Below are 24,499 nucleotides of genomic sequence, written 5' to 3' on the forward strand. Positions count from 1 at the left end.
TTTTCTCAGTTGCCTTCAACTCAAAATAATTACTATGTCAAAGTGGCATACTTTCAGGTGACACATTCTGATTCCCTTCAAGAATGAGGAGGGAGGAAGGGCGCTGTCTCTGAAATGGCTTCCCCGACCTCAGTAGGAGTGATGGTATGATAGATTGCAAGAGGCCAAATGGCGGTACTTAAATGCCAGGGACCAAGTGGACATGGTTACAGTAATGAGCAGCAGAGTCAGAGTGCTTATTAGAGTAGCTTAGCCCATAAGAATTTTCGGTGGTGCCTGGTTTATTATGATGTCCCAAGAACCGAAATAGATCCACTGCCTTCTGAAGCCCCACTTGATCTGTATGTACATCTGACTCTAATGTTAATGAACACAGGCCTGGCTTGAGTCACTCAATAGAGATACTGTCCCTCACCAATTTCTATACCTGAATCAGTTTGTAGACCAGAGGTCCTTAAATAAGGGAATGTTGGATTCCTTTGAAGAAATCCACCATGACGATGCCAGGAGGATATGCTATGAGTTCTCTTCCTGCCTTTACAAAAAGGGAAGGGAAATAAGCAAACTTTGGGGGAATAACTGGGACATGGAGCTGAAGCTGACCATTAGGCACCCAAATTGCTCTTATGGTCACTTTCAAAAAGGGTGCTTATGGAGGCCAGATGATAAAGGCAGCTTTGGCTGGAGTCCATCGCACAGCAGGCCCAGTGGGTCCCAGAACCCACCCTCTCTGACTCTGGAGTGAAGAGTTGGATTAGACATACTCGGCCTCCACAGTGGTTCTTTATCTTGTGAAATGAGGTCTAGTGTCGTGTGAAGGCCCAAGTCAAAGCTCCTAAAACATCCCCTCCTTCTTGAAACAGTGCACCAAGAGTAATGTCACATTTCTGGGTGCACGTCAGAGGTTTATGCCAGCATGAAAGGCATGAAAGATTCAGGGGTGATGATTTTTCATCATACACCCACTTTACTCAGCTGTTTGACCTGTGCAGAAATTGGAGAGTCTTGGAAGATGACAGTGGCTTATCCTTCACTTACTCATGGAACTCCAGGTTTAGAGGCTGTTCCAGATGTCAGTTAACTAGAGCAAGTCAACATAATTTTGGCATCTGATACTCAGCTATCAACCTGTTAAAATTTTTTCTGCTTTACAATAAAGAGATTACAGAAGTAGTTTCTTTCACCTGTATGTCTTCACAGTCTTACTTCAAGACACTGCCAGTTATCCAGTATTCTGTAATAATCTAGGAAGCTTATTTGTCTCATCCTGCTGTGAAAAATTGTTTTGGTTCATCATACTGATTGGATGTGGTGAGTAGGAGGTAGCAACAAGTACCATAGATCCCTTGGTAAGGAACAATGTGTGCCGCAGAGTAGGAGGGGAAAAATTATGTAAATTTCAGCCCTGACTGGTGCGGCTCAGTGGATTAAGTGCTGACCTGCAAACCAAGATGTCACAGTTTGATTCCCAAGCATGGCACGTGTCTGGGTAACAGGCCAGGTCCCCAGTTGGGGGCATGCACAAGGCAACCACACATTGATGTATCTCTCCCTCTCTCCTTCTCTTCCCCTGTGTCTAAAAATAAAAATAAATTTAAAATGATGTAAATTTCAGAGCTGTGACACAAATAAAGTTTTTGGCAGTCCGGTGGTGTGTAGCAGGTTGAGATTTTTTTCTCTTCTTCAAAAGACAATTGCTACACTTTGTCACTTATCACTACTAAAGAGATGAATGGTAAGACTCATTGAACTTTTGAAACAACATATATTCATTTGAGAGGGTTTCTCTGACCCACTTATCAAGTAAACCCATAAGGCTGCCAGGTCTCAATGGGGCCAGAGTGAGAGAATGCGTTTTTACTACTACAGATTTCATGCAAATTACTCTGTGACTTGAACCTTAAGATCCAACAGATCGAATGGTGCTTGAAGTGTCTGGCAGAAAGGAACCCTACTGGGGCCTCTAGCAAACCTTGATTTAGAAGTAGAGAGCAGTCCTCTAGGATCTGAGGGCAAAGCCTCGGTCTGTTCACCAAATAACTATTCTTTTAAGAAACAGATTCTGGATTGCTTCTGGACCAAGGCAGAAATTTGTGTTCTGGCTGTGGAATGGTGCATGATTGTCAGCTGAGCTGCCTGGCATGGGCTGGGTGTCACCTGATCTCCATGTCAGAAACTAGGGTGCACACAGCAGCACTCTCACCAGGTGGAAGATCATGAAGGCACAGGCCAGAGGCATGAGCAGTGCCTGAGACCACTATTTCCTCACGCCTGCTGCATTGCCACTTCTCCCTCAGCCCACACGTCTGGCCTCTTGGAAGTTCCTATGAATTGTTGGCTGGTGATGTTTGTGTGCCTCTGATCAATTTTGCCTTGTTTGGTGTCCTAGCATACCGACCCATTTGGGTACTGCATTACCTCGGCTTCCCAGCCAGCTGACTTCCAGTTGGGTTTAGTCAATAGCGATCAGCAGGTGAATGGATAGAGTGGTGAGACATGTCTTCCATGCTCTCTCACTGCTTTGGCGTTGCATCTCTGAACCTAGGTACCTCCCTCCACAACCACAGCCCCAGCTGGGAAGCCTCTTATCCATAGTCTTAATTCTCACTGAACTCCAGGAACACTGTTTTCTTCTCTTCTATCTTCACATCAAGGGGTGGTAGTAGCATCACACTCTTGCTAGTGTCTGGATACCTCACCATCCTCTGTTCTTTTAACCTTACCTACATCTCTATAAGCGATCTCTTCATTGAAGGCTCCTCAATCAAACCATCTGGGATACATTTTTAATTTATGCTGGAACCCTGATTGAGAAACTGAAAGAAAATAATTGAGTCTGTTTTACAAACTATTTCACATAATATGTAAACACAAGCTAGAAATGGACTGCAGCAGCATTATGGCTTCCCTTGGGAGTAGCCCTGAGAGCTCTGTGGAGGGAAAGTCCTCCCAATGAAAGGACTTCGGGCAGTCCATGCAGTTGCCCACTTTCTTTGGGAGTAGATAATGGTTTGGCCAGATGTTCAAGGACTTGGAAGGAGTAAAACTGAGAATTGGTGACAAAAGGTTCTGAGAATCTCTGGATGTGACATTATTTGTGTCCCAGGTAAATGCTTACCTAAGGCACCCACTGTAGAAGAGGCTCTCAATAAAAAGAGAGACAGGGTGACCCATTTTATGGACACTAATTAGCCTGTTTTCCTAGCCACCCCATGTTTACTCAATGGGTTCATAAACAAAATGAGTGAGATGGAATGTAATGGACTGAATGGTGGCCCCTGAGATGTAAGAGCTGTTCTCTCTCATATCACTGTTTCTCTCTCTCTCCCTTTCTCCTTTTTGGGTGAGGATTAAAAAAATTAAGTTAACTGTACTATTTATGGTTTCATGACTAGTTGCAGGAACAAGATCTGAAATAGTTTTGCATGTATTTTTGCTTTATGTTTATATTTGCATAACAATGAAAAATTTCCCCTCTTTCCATTTCTATTTGATATAAAGCATATTAATGGTGGTTAAATTTATAATTTATTCTTTAATGTAAAAGCTATCAAGGTGAAATTATAATAATCAGAAGATAAATGAACAATATCGCTACAGGCAGTGAATAGGTTTTGGATCTTCTCTTTTAGGGGAGAATGAGTTTATTTTTGTTAATATGAGGGACAATTGTATTTGGCAAGACTAGGAGCAAGCTGTTTTTTAAAGATTTTATTGATTTATTCTTACAGACAGGGGAAGGGAGAAAGGAAAGGAGGGAGAGATACATTGACTGGTTGCCTCTCAGAGGCCCCCAACTGGGGCATTGACCAGCAACCCAGGTATGGCCCTGACTGGGAATCCAACCAGTTTACCTTTTGGTTTGCAGGCTGGCAACTCTATCCACTGAGCCACACCAGCCAAGGGCACGGAGCATGCTGTTTTTACTCTGGTTTTTGTTTTGAAGTTAAATACGGGCAGAAGATTATGGATGCTGGGTAGCTAATGTAGCAGATTGTGCATGATACTGTCTTCAGGCCCGTGGTATCCATCCCCACTCCTTGTGTATCCCCTCTCCCATATCACATAGCGCATGGGTGAGAGTGCTAAAAGCCACATTTCCAGTCTTCCTTGAGGCTAGGGTCCTGTATCTGGTTTATACTATACCAACGAAATATGCTGGAGTGACTGGGTTTTTTGGAGGGAGAAGGCCGCCCAAATCAGCTCTGGTGCACTTAGCATTGACAGCAGGTGGATCCCATGTTCCATCATTTATCATCAGCTTCCTTGGCGTGGAGCTGCTGTGATGTCACTGATGGTGGTAGCAATGGCGGAAGCAGTTTTCTGACCTCTGAATCCCAGCCGCAGTACTGGTTTCTTGGATTAGAAAATATATGGGTGGACCCTGACTTCTATTCCTCTAGGCTTACACCATCATGTAATTTTAAAAAATGTTTCTCTTTGAAAACACTGATTTCTGTTTCTTGCGTGGAACCCTGAATAGTACAGATGAATATTAAGAAAATTCACGCACACCTAAATGAAGTACAATATAATAAACCATATGGTATTCTAAGAATACAACAGCAATAAAATTTTATATGGCTCTAGCATTTTAAAATGGTCATTCTTTTTTTTAAAAGTGTTTTATTTATTTATTTTTAGAGAGAGGGGACGGGAAGGAGAAAGAGTGGGAGAGAAACATCAATGTGTGGTTGCCTCTCATGTGTCCCCCCACTGGGGACCTGGCCTGCAACCCAGGCATGTGCCCTGACTGGGAATAGAACCAGCGACCTTTTGTGTCACAGGCCCGTGCTCAATCCACTGAGCTATACCAGTCAAGGCTTAAAATGCTCATTCTTACCTTTGATATGCCATTTTCTTTTCCTGTGCTCAGTCATTTTTCTAACTAAATATGGAATAAATGTCCTTCTATATTTGAAGGGGTACCAAATAAAGACAAGGTCTTGGGTGCAGATAGTTTGAGAGTTGATTCCAAGAAGTTGGAGTAAAAGTCCAAAGAGAGTAAGACAGGGGATGAGGAAAAACAATAAAGGGTGTTTTTAATTTGGTAAGTTAGTTAACAATGGAAGCAACTGAAATACAGGGTGGGACAAAAGTAGGTTCACAGTTGTTCATATGGAAAATAACACAATGCTTAACAAATAATAACAAAAGAATAAAGTCTGTGTTTAGCGTACTCACAACTAAAACCACTTTTGCCTCATCCCCACCCTGTACAATTCCATTGGGAAGGCTCTGACAAATCATAAAGAAATCTTAGTATTTTGTATCTGGAGGACAGGAGACTGAGCATCCTTTCTCTCCATTTCTCCTTTCAATTTGTACTCTATCTATATTTTTAGTTTTATGCTGTCAATAGTGATAACTATTTACATTCCTTTATGTTATCATAATTGTTTTCTATGTTTTGTCTTGAGGATTATTCTAAAAGTTGAAAATCAATAAAAGGCATTCACATTATTTTGAATATGTAAATTCTGTGATCTTCAGAACCAAGTACTGTGTCTTTTTTCTCTTTTTTAAAGAAGAGGCAAGTTCCAGGAGTTTTTAGTTTTGACTAACAACACAAAACTGGCAGAAGTCCCCAAAAAGACGATGGTCAAGTTGATGGTTCTTTGTCCTGTGGTCCTTCATCTCCTGGGCACTTATTGTGTTTTATTTTAAAGATACTAGACATCTACTTAGATCACAACTGCAATTCACAGTGAATAAATGCATGGATTATCTTTTAACACCCGAGTCCCATGTTCCTTTATACAGAAAAATGTGCTAAATGTCTATAGTTTAATTGGCCATAGTTGTGGCCAATCATGGTTTTTAATTATGGTTTTTAATCCCACCTATGGTTTTACCAGTGGTCTGTGACTTGATGTTCTGAGAGCTTTTCTTGTATCGTAGCTCTCTCTGCTAAACAAGTCCTGCTGATACAGCTCATTGTCTCCAAAATGTGAAGATGGTAACTGGGTTGAAGAGAACTTGGAAGGATGTTCAGCAAAGTGAGGACCACTGGGAAACTGTGCAGAGGCAAATCTTGTCAACAAGATGCCAGCTCCTTCAATTAAAGCTAAAAGAATAGCTCTGGCCCCAACTCTGGCCACTGGTCCATCTTTTGCAGCCAGGATGGCTCTCGTTAAGGCTCCACACGTGATGAAGCTCCAGGGGTCCTCCTTCCCTCCGATGTGAACCATACTGCAGCCAGTCATGGAAGACAGACCTCCCCAGACTGCAAAGCTGCCTCCGGACAGCAGAGCCCTGGTTTTAATCGCTGCCAAAACTCCCTCGTAGTCTGTGGTTTACTCCTGCTCGAGAATTGCGAAAACCTTGGATTGCTTGAAAGACACCACCACCTATGGCCCCGCCACTGTCATCCACAAACTGCCAGGGGCAGGGCTCCCACGGGTACCTTCCCTCCTGACTCCAGAGGGCAAGCGAGGCCTGGCAAGTCCCGAGTACTGTGTATTGATCACATTTCCATTTTGAATAGCTTTTATTTTTCTTTTACTTTTGGATTGCCTTTAAAATTTTTTTCTCTCTGTTGTTCAATGTCTACTATGAAATCTATGAATCTTCTTTGTCCCTAAATACCGCATTTGGAGGTACACAAAATGTGTTGCTCTCTAGACCTTTTGCACAGCTCTTGTTCTAGTAATTCCCTTCATTGTTCACAGGGGTTGAAATGCTGCCTCTTGGCTCAGTAGCTTCCTCTTCCTTGGTTCATTCTCTCATATTTCCTGAGTTATACCCTTTCATAAGACAAGTTACACTGGTGATGTATTTTCTGAGTAGTTACATGACTCAGGTTGTCTACCCATGTGCTTAATAATTTGGCTGAGAGCAGAATTCTACATTGAATGTCAGTATTTTTTCCTTAGAGAATTTGGGAGAAAATACTCATTGTCTTTACCTAACTAAGAGTTGTTTGAGAAAAATTGAATTTCAGTCAGAATTTTATTTCTGTGTTAGTGATTAGTTTTCCCCTATCTGACAGCATTTCTTCATTCTTAGGTTTCTGAAATTTCACAATGATATGTCTCAGTAGGGTTATTTTTTCATGTATTCTTCTATACACCTGAAAATTGGTTATTTAAAAATATCTTTAATTTCAATGATGAAAAATTCTCTTCTATTTTTTGTACAATTCCTTACGCTTTTATCTTCTGTGGTTATCAACCACATTTTAAACTTCTAAGATTGTTATTTTCTCTGATTATTTATTTTCCCCATAGCATTTTGTTTTTGTTTTATGAGTGTAATATACTCTCAAATATTTCTAACTTCCTTAGAGAATTTTTCAAAATTATTTTTGGTACTTGAATTACTTTTGTTTGCTTTAGAGTCAAATTTTTAGTGTATCTGTCCTGATCTTTTGTTCTTAGAGCTGTGTAACTCATGCTTGCCATTCATATTTGAACATGACACAAGACAAAGACTGATTTGGAGCTGTGTGTTTATGTCAGAGTGTGTTGTCTGCCCAGCCGTACTCCACTGTGAGCGGGCAGGAAGCTGGCTGTCACACTGGGGTCCTCTCAAGGCCAGAATGAGAATGAGAAGGACTGTAATTTGAGGCAGCAACACCTATACCATCCATCTTAGATCTCACCATAATTTTTTTACAAGTACTTTCCATTTTTTTCAGTGAAGGTGTAAGAAGTGAAGCATTAGTCTTGTAATGCTATATGAATTTTGTGCATGAGAGTCATAGAAAGTAATGGGGGTTTATACTGTTCTGCAGCCAGGCTTTCCAAACTCCTTTGTTTTCAACTCAACTTCTCGTGGCCAGCCTTCACCAGTATGGCATTTCCTGGGGGTGACGGAGGGAAAGTCAATGCTCTTCACGATAGTCACCTCTGTATGTGACTGAGTGACAGCATTCTCTGCTCTGCCTCACGCTTTCCATCTTCCAAAAAATTATTGAAATCTCTCATGTGCCCTGGCCCCCTCATATCCTCCCTATTATTGTGGGGTTAGACTTTTTACTAATCTTTTACTATCTTTTAAATAGAGCTCTGAGAAAAATAGAAAATAAATAGGTGAGCTTGCTATACCATTTTGAGTAGGAGGTCACTTGAAAGCATTCTTAACGCAAGTGTGGACTGTAAATCTAAGCTTTGTAACTGGTGTAATCTTGAATAAGGTACTAATATTTCTGAATCTATTTTTTATCTGTAAGATGGAGATAATATCTAACTCAAATAGTGAATATATGTGAATTAAGTAGAAAATGTATACTGGCATACCTTGTTTTGTTGCTGTTTGCTTTGCCGCTCTTCACAGATGTGTTTTTTTTACAACTTGAATGCAAGACCTTCCACTAACAGGAAGATTACAACTCTCTAGTGTGGTGGCCTGGAACTGGACCACAGTGTTTCTGGGTTGTAGAAACAAATGTCTGTACAGAGTATTTGTTACGGAGTCTAGCTCCTAGATGTGGCCTAATGTGAATTCTTTGCATTTTTCTTAGCATCTCCTTAAAAATTCATTATTCTTCAGATCTGGTAAAACTTTTTATTTTTATTTTTATTTTGTGGCAGTAACAGAGAGGGCTAGGTAGTTGGCAGGGTTGTTATTCTTTCGACAGTCATAAAAACAGTTAATGCCCCAGGCTTTTTCTGATTGCAAGTGATCAACTTGCAATCAGTTATCTTTCCTCCTAAGAAACAAACTATTCACTACTTATTTAGGACAATCCATGGTTTTCTCCTTGTTTTCTATTCATAGGTCACAGTCTATTTCTAAAATGGTTTTGCTATTTAGTATATTTAGAAAATTGCAGGGCCTTTCTTGTGAATTGATTGCATTAAGTGTTATTAGAATACCATAATGCACTGTGTGTATTAATTACTTAGTAAAGGATCTAGTGCACTGTTACTGTCATAGCGTAGCTAGTATATTATGATTTATCACAAGTCAATTGCAGCGGTGCTCTGAATTTGATGGCCTCTTGGAAAATGAGATGCAAATAAAAATATCTCCAGTGCAGAGGGAACTTTCCAAGTGAATCATTACTGGCGTAGTAAGTGTACCTATGCTATCCTGCTATTGTTGATTATAATACTATAATTTGAACTCAGGCAAAGAAAATAGCATGATTTTTAATCAGGTGCCGAAGGACTTAAAAGTTTATTTAGTAGCACAATAAATTTTAAAAACTTTCTATATTAACTCTTACTATTTTGTATTAGGAATAATTTGTACTTGTTATAAAACAGGGTTAGAATTCTCTGGTTAGAATAGCAGGAGAGGTAATCAGATTAAGGGCTCCTGATTGGGCACTGTGACAATAATAGAAATTAATGACCTTAAATCCAGAGGGGCCTGCTATGGATCCCTGGATTAAAGAACATTATTAATACCATGACAATTCTGAGCACATCTATAAATACCCTACCGTTTGAATGTGTAGACACTTCATTGCAAATGAAGCTGCTGTAAGCATCCATATGCAGATTGTTGTGTGGTCATAAATTTCCAACTCCTTTGGGTAAATACTTAGGAGCAAACTGCTGGCTTGTGTGGTAGGAGTAAGTTTGCTTTTGTAAGAAACCACCAAATTTTTTCCCAAAGTGGTTGTACCATTTTGTGTTCCTGTGAGCCACGGCTGAGTGTTCCTCTTGCTCCATATCCTTGCCAGTATTTGGTGCCAGTTTGGGATGAGGGCCATTCTAGTAGGTGTAGTGCTATGTCTCTGTCATTTTAATTTACAGTTTCAAAATGACATATAATATAAAATATCTTTTCATATCTTTATTTGCCATCTGTATATCTTCTTTGGTGAAGTATCTGTTCAGGTCCTTTTTCCATTTTTACAGTCAGGTGTTTATTTTCTTATGTTGAGTTGTAAGTATTTTACATCCTTTGCATAGCAGATATGTCTTTTGCTAATATTTTCTCTTTATCTTGAGAGAATCTTTTTTTCTGTCTTGATAAATCATATTTTTGGATTAAGTAATTTATTATATTTAGGGCACACAATCTGGATAGAGATAAACTGATTTTATGAATATATTGTTATAGCCCTGGCCAGTGTGACTCAGTTGGTTGGACATTGTCCCCAAAACAGAAAGTTCTCAGGTTCACTTCCTGGTCAGGGCACATGCCTGGGTTGCACCCCTGATTGGGGTGTGTACGAAGGGCAGCCAATCAGTGTTTCTCTCTCACATTGATGTCTCTCTCCCTCACTTTCTCTCTTCCTTCCCCTCTCTCTAAAATCAATAAACATGCCCTTGGGTGAGGAATAAATAAATAAATAAATAAATAGTCATAGACTGTTATTAAGGCAATACCACTTGCTTCTCAGAATAATCAGTCACAGGCATTTAAAGTTAATTGCTTCCATTTCTCACACATACAGTTAGTTTCACTTACATACTGTTCAATGAATCATCACTGTTTAATGCCATTAGTGTGCTGTAGACTGAACAGGAAAAGGAGGAATTTTTTTCGGTGAGAAACTGAGGCAGCTTAGTTCATCTGTATTTTATTTCTGTATTTAAAATTCACACCAGTTTCCCCACTTCTCTATCCTAATTGAGTGATCAACTGTCCTGGGAGCAGCAGTCACCTGCTATGGAGCTCAAGGGTCACGGCCACCTCAGTTCAGGACAGAGATTTGCCTTCATTACACACTGGACTGGAAGCCTGTTTGAGGGAGTAGCCCCAGGGACCATTAATAACCACATCATCGGCAACGTAGGAGAGAGGTCTGTTTCTCCTGTTCATGGAATTAACACGACCTGATAGGACTTCTTGCAACTGTGGTGTGCGCTCTTAACTGTTTTCTAGCAAGGGGACAGGGGTAGGAGTGACGTGGAGGAGAGTAAAACACTAAGGCAGGTATGCAGGTCAGGTGATATTCTTCTCATGGACTCAATATTTAGTATAGCAATATATCACTTGGATTTTGTTCTGAAAGGTTTATTTATATGTAAACTAAATCTTGACCTGATCATTTTATTTATTTACATACAGTTAACCCTTGCCCAACATGGGTTTGAATTGCATGGGTCCACTTATAAGAGGATTTCTTTTCAGTAAATACTGTGAATGTATTTTCTCTTTCTTATGATTACCTTAACATCTTAATTTCTCTAGCTTACTTTATTGTAAGAATACAATATATAATACATACAAAATATGTGTTAATCAACTGTTTATGTTATTGGTAAGGCTTCTCATCAATGGTAGACTCTTAGTAGTCAAGTTTGGGGGGAGTCAGAAGTTATGCACAGATTTTTGCTTGGGCAAGGGCTCAGTGCCCCATCCCCAACTTTATTCAAGAGGCGACCACATACACAGTTATGGTGTCTGTGCTTCTTACACTATCTAGACATGGCAATGGAGTTGCAGTACCACCTGAAATTACCTTTCAAAGACTTAATTTTAAACATCTTCAGTAATGATGAAACTTATAACAACTTATAAAGGTTGTAAAGGTTGTTATAAAGGTTAAAATTGCTGAAACAGTAAATTACATAGAAGAAAACATTGGCACTAAACTCATGGACCTTGGTCTTAGGGAAGGTTTTATGAATATGACCCCCAAAGCAAGGGAAGTAAAGGCAAAAATAAGTGAGTGGGACTGTATCAAACTAAAAAGCTTCTGCACAGCAAAAGAAACCACCAACAAACCAAAAATCAACCAACTGAATGAGAGATGGTATTTGCATACAACAGCTCTGACAAGGCGTTAATATCCAAAATATATAAAGAAGTCATACAACTGAACACCAAACAAACAAACTACGCCACTTGAAAACAGGCTGAGGACCTGAACAGACACCTCTCCCAGGAAGACATACAATGGCCAACAGATGTATGGAAAGATTCAAAACTTCACTAGCTATTAGAGAAATGCAAATCAAAGCTATAATGAGATACCACTTCACACCTGTTAGAATGGCTAATACCAACAAGACAAGTAATAACAAGTGTTGGGGAGGTTGTGGAGAAAAAGGAACCCTCATTCAGTACTAGTGGGAATATAAACTGGCACAGCCACTATGAAAAATAATATGGAGGTTCTTTAAAAAATTAAGAATAAAGTTACCGTGTGACACAGCAATCACTCTTCTGTGTATCTACCTGATAAACTTGAAAACATTTATTTGCAAAGATATATGCACCCCTGTGTTCATCACAGCACTATTCACTGTGGCCAAGACATGAAGAAAACCACAGTGCCCTTCCGTAGGTGATAGGATAAAGAGGATGTGGTACATATATACAGTGGAATACTATGCAGCTATAAGAAAAGATGAAATACTGCCATTTGCGACAACATGGTTGGACCTTGAGAATATTATGCTGTAAGTCAGTCAGAGAAAGTTAAGAACCATATGATTTTACTCGTATGTGGACTATAAAACTGAAACTCGCAGACAAAGACAGCAGTATGGTGAATACCAAAGGGAAGGGGGTGGGGAGTAGTAACCAGATATATGGTGACAGACGATGGTTTGACTTTGGGTGGTGGGCACCCAGGGCAATGTAGAGATCATGTACCGTAGAAATCTACATTTGAAACCTATATAATCTTATTAGTCAATGTCATTCCAATACATTTAATAAAGAAATAAGACAAAGGTTAAAATTTTAACAATTTATTCAAACTTCTGAATTTTGAGTCAGAGCTTTCTCAATGGTAACCATAACTTATATAAACATTTGGAAGACAGTGGAGTAGCTCTGGAAACAAGATATTTTCTTGTTGAGAAGTAGTGTGCTTATGTCAGAACCCAGGTAATATAAAGAGAGCTTTGCCTGTCATTTTTATGGTAATTATGCTTTTACACTCTCAGATTACTACTGACTAGATTCATTTGGCAAATTTTAATGAATTTTTTCTATGTATCAATTATTGTGCTATCCTCAGGAAGATAATACTATACATTCCAAGCTGGCATGCCGATGACTTGTAAAGATGGGCAAAGAAATAAATAATTATATTATAAAAGTTGAGACAAGCCCTGGCTGGTGTAGCTCAGTGGATTGAGCGCGGGCCTGCGAACCACACAATCGCAGTTCAATTCCCAGTCAGGGCACATGCCTGGGTTGCAGGCCACTTCCCATCAGGGGACTCATAAGAGGCAACCATACGTTGACATTCCTCTCCTTCTCTCCTTCCCTTCCCCTCTAAAGATAAATAAATAAAATCTTAAAAAATATATATAAAAAAAAAGTTGAGGCAAATTGGAGTCTAGACAAAGGTGAGGAGAGAGAGAGTTAGGACCACTTCATAAAAGTTTGTCTCTGATTTGTAAGTAGCTTTTGGGGGAATAATAACTTTGTGCCTAGATTTGCATTTAACATCTATAGTAGCTGCCTCCATTTCAGATGTGACACTGATTAGAAACTCAGTACAATGTACACAGCATACTACTGCTCTATACACTGACTGAAGAATTCATTGACTGAAATGTGCTATGGAAACATAAATCTGAGAAGATATGTAATTTAAAAATCACTATGTTTCGTCTAATTATATAAAAAATAATCAGGATACAAACTAGAAGAATTTGACCAAATTCCTATAGCCAGCTAGAGTCTGAACTAGAATCCAAAAATCCTCTTTCCTAGTCTGTACTGTCATCTTTAGGAATTAGAAGTCACCAGTACATGTAAAAAAAGGTAGATGAAATGGGAAACTCAAAGAAGTAGGTAACTTGTTGGCTTATTTTAGTTTACTGGAAATGAGGTTACAGTTTAATATAAGAACATGATACAATTTAAGAGAACATTTATAAATACGTACAGTGGATTTTGACTACTAGTTAGGAATTTCTAGAGTGAATGTTGCAGAAATAAGATTGCTGATGCAGTGCTGGGGCATGCACTGAATGTTAATCTGTCCTTTTAATATGCAGTTGTGGTAACATGGTCAGATGCCAACATACTGCCCGAACAGCAATTTTCAATCGGTGTGTCACAAGAATTTTTAAAACATGCGATACCTGACTATTTATTTTTTATTTTTAAAAGATTTTACTTAGCCCTGGCTAGTATAGCTCAGTGGATTGAGCACTGGTCTGTGAAGCAAAGGGTCGCTGGTTCAATTCCCAGTCAGGGCACATGCCTGAGTTGCAGGCCAGGTCCCAGTAGAGGACACATGAGAGGCAACCACACATTGATGTTTCTCTCCCACTCTTTCTCCTTCTCTTCTGCTCTCTCTCTAAAAATAAATAAATAAAATATTTTAAAAAGATTTTACTTATTTATTTTTAGAGAGATAGGGAGGGAGGGAGAGAAACATCAATGTGTGGTTTCCTCTTGTGTGTCACCCCCCACACTGGGGACCTGGCCCGCAACCCAGGCATGTGCCCTGGGTGGGAATCAAACTGGGCGACCCTTTGGTTCACAGGCCAGTACTCAATCCACTGAGCTATTCCAGCCAGGGCTGTGATACCTGACTAGTCAGGGGCACTGACCTCTTTTCCCTTAGATTGTCAAATTTTAAAAAAATGACAACAGCCAACACAACAATAGTTATCCCGTGTGAATGAATCAAAATTATACATTTCTTCTAGTCAGATTAGCAAAAAATATATTTTTCATGTGCCGCAGATTTTTAGTAATTTATGCGTGCCATGTGATGGAAAAGGTTGAAAATCTCTACACTAGAAGAAGATTCATAATGAATGGCCATGCACATTAAGGACTTTTAACACAAGTTAAAAATAAGAGCTAGTTGAGACCCAGTTGAGCCAGGTCATGTTGCAATTATTGGTTTATGTAATAGTAACTAATTAGGTGTTTACTATTATGAAAAATGATGACAATTTGCCTTGCTACGCAAGTTTGAATGCTACGTAAGTTGATCCTATGTGAATGTTCCGTGGGGCATAGTGATATTTCACAACACACTGAACATCTAAATCCATCATCTGCAGTTATCGTCGGGCTGTGTCTCCAAAATGCATCGATCACTCGTTCAGCTCTTTAGCTGAGAAGATGCTATCCACAGGTACTAATCCTCAGGCACACCCACAGGGTGGACTGAATTTATAGTTCACCTGGAATAAAAAGTTGTACCTGAAATTTAATTATCAGGTCAATCAATACTCACCTTGGAAAGGGCTTTCAGAGTTCTAACCGGAGGTGCCAGTTCCATGGCTGACACCCCCATTACAACGGAAGCAAACCCCATTACTGGAGCTCTAACAGTTTGGGGCAGGGCCACTGAAGGTCACGGGCTGGGTACTAGGGACAGAGAGGCCCAGAAAAAAACAGGCCAATGGGAGATAAACACTCCCTGGGTTATAAGCTTCCAAGGTTTCTATTGGTGTAAAGTTCTTTAAGGGCTGAAACGATATCTTAATTGACTTGGAATAGATGTTTCAAGACTTATGGTTTCGCAAAAGCTGGCATTTTAAGAGTGCCTGCTGTGGCTTGTCTGGTAGTGGTTAAAATCATTAAATACAGTTCATCCCAGAAATAAATTGATAGCTTGGATTGCATTCATGGCCTAAAAGAAAAGCAAACGTTCCATTTCAGAAAGCTCCAGATCTTGGACGTGAAGCACCGTGAAGAGTTGGTAAATCATTGCCTCTATTGATCGAATGCCTGCCATGGTCCACTCGACATCACCTCTCTACTCGGCCTATCCCAGCAATTGCAAGTTACCTCCATTATTTTACCAGCATCTTATTTTATAAATACCCTTGCTTAAATAAAATTCTCTTTCGGATTAAATATTTACTGTACATCTTCTTCATGAAAGATGCTGTCCTAGGGAGCAGGCATGTTTAGCCAGTGAAACTCAAAAATACTGAATTGGGCATGTTTGGCTGACAGTAAGAAAAATTGCAATTAATAGTAGCTTACACAGCCCTGGCTGGTGTAGCTCAGTGGATTGAACGCGGGCCTGCAAACCACACGATTGAGGTTCAATTCCCAGTCAGGGCACATGCCTGGGTTGCAGGCCAGTTCCCAGCAGGGGACTCATGAGAGGCAACCATACATTGATGTTTCTCTCCTTCTCTCCTTCCCTTCCCTTCTGAAGATAAATAAATAAAATCTTTAAAAAATAGTAGCTTACACAAATACCTTAGGGCGTACTCTAAAAAGTAATTACTTCTTGGGGGTGGGGTGGGTGTACTTTTAAAAATAAATAGCTTAATTTTAGTTTCTTACATAATCAGAAGTATAGAAGCAGAGAGTACAGGTTTGATGCATTAGATTTTTTAGCAGGTTGAAAATATAATTTATGTAATTCTTTAAATAATTGTTATCCTTTTTCTCTACTGATCCCATTGTTATTTAAAGTTTTGACATTTTGCTCATGTATTTTTGAATTATTATGATTTTTTAGAATATATTACCTTAAAATATTAGTCTCAATTACTGATTTTTTTGTATCCTCTTAAATTGCGTCCCTGAAGCAAAGACCTCACCTGCCTTACCTAGTCCTGACCCTGCCTATTTCAATCACTGTAATAATCTGTGTGAAACAGATACATTCGTTATCTTCTAAACCTATCCCTTGAATTACTTTTGGATGTTCTGAAGCATCAGAACAAGGGAAGATATTTTAAGAACAAAGACAAATAAATTGGCATTTGCGTTTTCAACTATTGGAAATGAAAGTAGAAGGGCCCAACCTTCTTTAACTTGTTTAGAACTTGTGTGTCATCAGCTGTGTGGAGGGCATGGGGTCAGGGGTGGGGAGGTGGGGGGTGGGAGGGGGTTGCTCACCAACGGCCCAGATCTCGGCTCTGCCTTCACTCTTTCTGAGCCAGTGAGTAAGTCACAAATCGTCTCTTGATCTCAGTTTCTTCACCCATAAAATGAAGGTAATAAAATCTGCCTTGTTCATTGCTGAGAATCAGTAAAGATCTAATGAGATCAAGGGTGTGAAAAGACTTGTTCAGTCGTAAAGATATGAAAGAGCTGAGGGCAGTGTATAAGGGGGGACCCCAAGACACTCCAGAATTATATTCTAGAGGGTGGGCCTCTTGTAGCACAGGCTTCCCCCACTGGTTGAGTGTTTTAGAAACCCATCAGTATCAGTGTACCAACTGGCATTGTTGTGAGAGGCTGCATTTGGCTTCAGTGAATTTTTTTGAAGACTCTTTCAAAACATTTGCCCATTTCATTATGGGAGATTTACAAGTGCACCTGCCCACACCACACCGTGTTCAGCAGTTTTTGACCAAACCAGCATGACCCTCATACCCCATCCTCCCTATTCACTCCAATTTGCTCTGAGCACCCTTTTTTTGTTTGTTTCCCCAGATGAAAAGAAATCCTCAAAGGGGAATGTTTTGCCAATGTGGAAGAGCTGAAACAAAAAATTGCAGAAGCACTAAAAGGCATCAAAATTGATGAGTTCAAACACTGTTTTGAGCAGTGGCAAAACAACTCCATAGGTGTATTGCGTCAAACAGACAGTTCTTTGAAGGTGACTGAAGTTTGAACATGAAAGAAAAAGTACCCAATTTTTATAAATAAATTCTATTTTGGGGGTGCCCCCTCATAAGAGTGAACAACTAAAGAATCAGAGTCATAGAATGAGGGCCACAATGCAGGCCAGGCCTCCTACGTGGACAGTGGGGAAAGTGAGGACCGCAGACAGATAGGTACACAGTGACAAGATGAGGCAGGCCACAGGCTTTCTGAACCTGGTCCAAGTCCTGGGCTCCCTCTCTGACTCTAGTGATGATCTCAGAGACATCAGATTCAAGGTAGAATCAGGACAGGTTCTTCTAGAAAGGGAGACACACATTCCTGCCTTTGGTGAGAGATACTAGGTGCACTGGGGCGAGAGGACTGAGATGGGAGATTGGGAAGGTCTGTTTCTGAGGTGTGGATAATTCTGACAGGGACTGGCAAAACCGGCTCCCGTCCTGAGGTGTGGCCATAGACAAACCACCAGTTAGACTGACCAGGTTTTTTCACTCTGGTTGGTTTTGCCTGTGGGACATAGACAGCAGCTTAACAAAGAGGCAAAGACAAAAACAGGAAAACCATGATGTAATAATTAGTCATTTATGTTTACAAATAAACTATCTCTGAAAATTATATTAAAATCATATGGCTCTTATTGTAAAAATAACTTCCTTTACAAAACTAAAGAAAATCACATGGAAAAGGATCCATCTGAGGTGGGGGGCAAGATAATAAACAAAATTCCTTCTCTAAATTTCTTCATTCTCAGGAAATTAAAAATTTTGCCAAGCTCCACCTAATTCCTCATTGTTATACCTGACTCATCAACCTAATTATCAACTTTTGTATTGTGAGAATCACATGCCCCCTTATGATATAGCAAGGGAGAGAGTTTTTGTTGACATTGATCTTAAGTGGAAAAAATTAGGGAAGGTGTGAGAACAAAAATTTGGTTTAATAATTTTGTTTCTCATCACACAAATAAATGGTTCAAAAATCAAAGGTAGATGATATTACATCACTATTGTGAGCAATGATTTCCAAGGGAACAATATTACCTGTATCTCCTCTAAATCATTTCTAAAATGTCTTTGTTCCTTGAAAGTAAAACATGCCCCAAAGCACTCAAACTGCTTTCTGGTTAGCGTAAACATATAGCTTGTTTGGGCTGGACTCTACCCAAAGACAAATTCAGTTCTTGTGGCGTATTTGAGGTAATTATGCTAAACCACGAACAAAATTGCTACACCGTGTTAGCAATGTCAAATTTCTGAAAGCCTGGCTATTCGTCACGAAAACGTGAGGAGTCCTCCATGAACTGTTTTGTCACAGATTAATAGCCTCTGTTCTTCGTTCCTGGAAAGGGTGGGTGCACCCCATCTGACGTGTTAAGATCTGCAATGGCTCATTTTCTCTTAAAAATTTCAAAGAGGTATGTGCAGCTTTTGCAGTCATAAGATGAGAATTTTTAAAGGTGGTAATATTGTAGGAAACACATAAGACTTCTTTAACAGTAACGTTTTCTGAAGAAGTGGGTTCACTTGGCTGCTCTGGTCCCATATAAAACCTGGATAGAGGATTTTCCCGTGAAATAGACAGCCTGTTTTACTTCCTCAGAGCCTGGGCATCTAATACAAGAAAATTGTTACTCTGTGAAGAAATAAAGACACAATACATTGTTGTCGACCGTAGTTATCTTCACATGCCTGAATGAGGAAGAAAGGAGGAGGGGAACATCAAACAAACTAGGTGAAATTTAAAGATAATCCTGGTTACCCAATCCAATGCTGTGTTTAAATTTTGTTTAAAAGAATTTTTAGCTTCTCCATTCATATAAGACAGGAAATATAAAATGGTATCCCTTAGAAGAATACGGAATTAAACCTTCTATGACCTCCACGCTGTTCTTCCCACCTCTACATTTTCCATTTTTTGAGCCTAATACTCAAACCCCCATACCCGTTGCTTATCTAAAGCAAATACCAGCCCAGTTAACGGAAACCCAAGCTGAGTTACAAAGGGAGGAATAGGTTAGAGGGGGGGCGGTCAGACCTTAGCATGTATAAGAATGACCTGGAGAAACTGTTGAACACAGATGCTGGGCTGTACCCCCTGAGAGTGATTCAGTGTAGGTCTGGATGCAGCTCATGAATTTGCATTTTTGACAAGTTGATACTGATGCTTTCAGTCAGTAAATTATACTTTAAATCAGGGGTGTCAAACTCATTTTCACGGGGCGGGAGGCCGCATCAGCCTAGAGGTTGCCTTCAAAGGGCCGAATGCAATTTTAGGACTGTATAAATGTAACAACTTCTTAACAGTTAAGCGAGAGCTTGTTGTTGCCACCGGGTAGAAACAAAGTGCCAGCCGGAGAAGGTGGAGGGCCAAATTCTGCCCTCTGGCCTCGTGTTTGCCACCTGTGCTTTAAATAGTAGATGGTTAGAGAGTTACTCCAAGACCAGGGGACTTTACTGAAATTTACACGTATTCGATCATTTCCTTTTTATCATGTTCCCTTCCCATCATTTCACGATTACATTTCCAATCTCTTAGGGGAAACCTGTTCTGATGAGGAGGATCAGGTCTCCATCGTGGAGTGCAGTGTTGCTACTGAGAATATAAATCAAAAGGAGGAAAAGGTCACTAGACCAGGTCAAGTCTGATGGGGTATCTGGTATAAGACAGAGAAAAGCTGATTTAACTGTTATGGCTTTATGATGTTTAAGGTCATGTAACACAAGTCCCTATTATTAACTCTTTTAAAAAAGATATATATATATATTGGGAGGTTGAACAGATGGAAGTGGAAGAAGGGATGGGGGTATAAATGGCAATGGAAAAGATACCATAAAAATGAACTATTAAAATTTTAAGGCATATATATGTATATATGTGTGTTCCTCTTTGCTTACTTATGTTATCTTGTAAATTGCAGTATGCACAGTTTTTCATTATATCTATTTTTTAACAAAATGGAATTATTATTAACCATTTCTATTTCACCTCAAATTTATTTTGAGTCATGTTAGATCTCTGCAAATAGCTGTTTTCTACTATTGTTAAATATTTTGTTATTGATTTCAAATTTTTTGAATTCTAATCAGAAAATGTGGTCTGAGCAACTTGCATGCATTGTAAAATTGCTATGATGTTTCAATTTGGGGTATCTTCTCTAGTGTTTAAAATTAAATATTCAATCAGATTTTAAAAAAATTATTGTTCAGGTACAGCTGTCTGCATTTTCCCTCCACCATTTGCCCCCGCCCCAGCCATCCCTATCTCCCTCCCCTGACCCTTCCCCACCCTTGGTTTTGTCCATGTGTCCTTTATAGTTGTTCCCGAAAACCCTTCCCCTTTTACCCCATTATTCCCTTCTACCTCCCCTCTGGTTACTATCAGTTTGTTCTTAATTTCAATGTCTCTGGTTATGTTTTGCTTCCTTGTTTGTTTTATTGATTAGGCTCCAGTAAAATGTGAGGTCATATGGAATTTGTCTTTCACCACCTGGCTTATTTCACTTAGCATAATGCTTTTCAGTTCCATCCATGCTGTTGCAAAGGGTAGGAGCTCCTTCTTTCTTTCTGTTGCATAGTATTCCATTGTGTAAATGTAAATTGATCCATTCATTTGCTGATGGGCACTTAGGTTGCTTTCAGCACTCAGCTATTTTAAATTCTGCTGCTATGAACATTGGGGTGCACGGGTTCTTTTGGATTGGTGTTTCAGGGTTCTTAGGATATCACCCCAGCAGTGAAACTGTCAGGTCAAAAAGCAGTTTCATTTTTAGTTTTCTAAGGAAATTCCATACTGTTTTCCACAGTGGTTGCGCCAATCTGCATGCCTACCAACAGTGTACTGGGTTCCCTTTTCTCTGCATCCTCTCCAACACTTCTTGTTTATTGATTTGTTTATGATGGCCATTCTCACTGGTGTGAAGTGGTATCTCATTGTGGTTTTAATTTTCATCTCTCTGATGGCTAGTGATGCTAAGTATCCTTTCATATGTCTCTGAGCCCTCTGTATGTCCTCCCTGGAGAAGTGTCTGTTCAGGTCTTTTGCCAATTTTTTTAAATTGGGTTTTCATCCTGGAGTGGAGTTGTGTGAGTTTTTCATATTCTTTGAAGATCAAACCCTTGTGTGAGGTATCATTGGCAAGTATGTTTTCTCATACAGTTAGTTCTCTTTTCATTTTAATGCTGTTTTCTTTAGCCATGCAGAAGCTTTTTATTTTGATGAGATCCCATTATTTATTTTTTCCTTTATGTCCTTTGCTCTAGGGGACATATCAGTAAAAATATTGCTATGTGGAATATCTGAGATTTTCCTGCCTATGTTCTCCTCTAAGACTTTTATGGTGTCATGACTTATAATTAAGTCTTTTATTCACCTTAAATTTATTTTTATGTATGGTGTAAGTTGGTGATCAAGTTTCATTTTATTGCATGTAACTGTCCAGATCTCCCAAAAACATTTGTTGAAGAGGCTTCAATCAGATTTTAATGATATTATTCAAACTTTTAAAATCCTTAATTATCACTGATTTATTACCTCCTGATTCTGTTTAGTGTTTGTAGTTGTTGAATTCTATTTTATTGCCTCTGGTTTTACTACCTATTCCTTTTTTTACTTTTCTTCATGCATCCTACAATATTTAAGCATTATATTTATTTTTTATTTTTTATTTTTTTTAAAGATTTTATTTATTTATCTTTAGAGAGGAAGGGAAGGAGAGAAGGAGAGAAATATCAATGTATGGTTGCCTCTCGTGAGTCCCCTGCTGGGAACTGGCCTGCAACCCAGGCATGTGCCCTGACTGGGAATCGAACCTCGATACTCTGGTTCACAGGCCCGTGCTCAATCCATTGAGCTACACCAGCTAGGGCTGCATTATATTTATTTTTAATGTGTATTATGGAAATGGCACTTACTTAGATTGGTATTCTGACTCAGTCTGAAAGGCTTTCATTTTTGATAAAAGATTTTAATCCATTCACATTTGTTATCAATTATCAAAAAATCAAAATTGATATTAATTGTTCGTTTTTTAAAAGATTTTATTTATTTACTTTTTTAGAGAGAGGGAAAGGGAGGGAGAGAAACATCAATGTGTTGCCTCTCACACAAACCCTACACTGGGGATCTCGCCCACAACCCAGGCGTGTGCCCTCACTAGGATTGAACTGGTGGCCTTTCTGTTCGCAGGCCAGCGCTCAGTCCACTGAGCTACACCAGCCAGGGCTGTTGTTCATTTTTATAATTTCCATATTTTATACTTTCTTTCTAATCTATTTCCCTACTCTTTTAAGTACTATTTTATTTATATTAAAATTCTAATACAAGATGGGCAAAAGTAGGTTTACAGTTTTGAGTATGTAAAACACAGTGTTAACAAAGCTACTGTAATAATTATCATAACCTGAATGTCCTTTTCCATATGAACAATTATAAGCCTACTTTTCTCACCCCAATATCCTGAAAAGTGTGCTGCAAATTTTATTTTATTAGTGATTCACTTCCAATTTTTAAAAACTAAAACCTACTTGCCCTTATTTTACTCAAGTTTTTAACTTCAAGTTTAAGACAGTTAAATTGTCCTTCAGTTTTTAAAAAATAGTTTTAGCATACTTTCACCTGTTTAAAATACTCTTACCATCACTTAATTGCTTTTCAGTATTTGTTACAACAGTCTTGGATTTTAGACCCCGATTTTTATTAAGGCCCTCTCCTATGAATTATCTTCCCCATTATTAATTCTTTTTGATATATCACAACCATATTTTACCCTTCACACTGTATTTAACAGGATTTATTGACCACCTTGGTTCTTGTATACCATGGGTACCACATTCTTTAGTTTCTTATTTTAATTCCTATCGAAGTAGACTAAAAAACACCTGAGTATTATTTTTCAATAAGGCTATAGGTGTTGATAGTTGTTTTTAAAGCCCCTACATACTTCTATCTTAAATTATCTTCCTGTTACCCTCACTATATTGAGTTAACAAGTTGATTAAGTATAAAATTTTGGGGTCACAACTTTTCCCCTCATTTCTCATATTTCATTGTACATAAGAGAAAACTCCGAGTAAATGAACATTTATATTATTGTCTCTGAAGTTTAGAAATTCCACCAGATTAAGCAAGGAGTTTATTGCTTAATTAATATTTGTTGTATTTGATGGGCTTTTAAATATGCTGAGTTGAGGTTTAGTTCAGGATAGTTTCCTTTAATTATGTCTCTGGCTTCATCTCTTCTTTTCTTTTTCTGACATTTCAAATAAAAAGGTTAGATTTCTGGGATCTGTTCTCTAAATCTTTTGTCCCTTTTCCCATAATTTAAAATCTTTTTTATTGAGTTATAGTTAAATATAGGATAAAATCTCATTTTCACTGTCTCCACTGTGGTTTTATTTTTTCTTAACTTTACTGAGGCAAAAAATCAATGCAACCATTTTAAGTGTTCAGTTTGATACGTTGGGACACGGTATTCACTCATGCACCTATATCACAACCAAGATACAAAACGCTTTCACCACCCTAAAGAGTTCCTTTGAGCCTTTTTGGCTACAAATAACCACTGATTTGTTTTGTCACTAGACGAGATTAGTTTTTTCCTAGATTTTTAGATAAATAAAACAGTATATCTTGTACTCATTTGTGTCTACCTTCTTTTGCATAGCATGTTTTACAGAGTTATCCTTGTTGCTGTCTACCAATAATTTTTTTCTGTTGCTGAAGCATTCCACTGAATGGATATGCCATTATTTATTCAGATAAATAACGGCCATTAGCATTGTTTCTAGTTTTTTAGTATTATAAGTAAAACTGTCATGAACATGCACATACAAGTCTTTGTGTGGATACATATTTTGATCTTTCTTAGTGAAATACCTGAGAGCAGATTTTCTAGGTTGCATGGTAATGACATGTTTAATTTTTTTTTTTTTTAGATTTTATTTATTTGTCTTTAGAGAGGAAGGGAAGGAGAGAAGGGGAGAAATATCAATGTATGATTGCTTCTTGTGAGTCCCCTGCTGGGAACTGGCCTGCAACCCAGGCATGTGGCCTGACTGGGAATCGAACTGAGATCGTGTGGTTCGCAGGCCCGCGCTCA

At 38.9% G+C, this 24,499-nt stretch overlaps 1 pseudogene; it reads right to left on the reverse strand.

The window, feature by feature from the left end:
- Positions 1–5,843: 5,843 nt before the first annotated feature.
- Positions 5,844–15,124, reverse strand: LOC118982309 (mitochondrial import inner membrane translocase subunit Tim17-A-like; annotated as a pseudogene).
- Positions 15,125–24,499: the final 9,375 nt, after the last annotated feature.

This window comes from Sturnira hondurensis, unplaced genomic scaffold, assembly GCF_014824575.4.
Source record: "Sturnira hondurensis isolate 20B ecotype Veracruz unplaced genomic scaffold, ASM1482457v3 Scaffold0025370, whole genome shotgun sequence".
Classification (NCBI taxonomy): Eukaryota; Metazoa; Chordata; class Mammalia; order Chiroptera; family Phyllostomidae; genus Sturnira; species Sturnira hondurensis.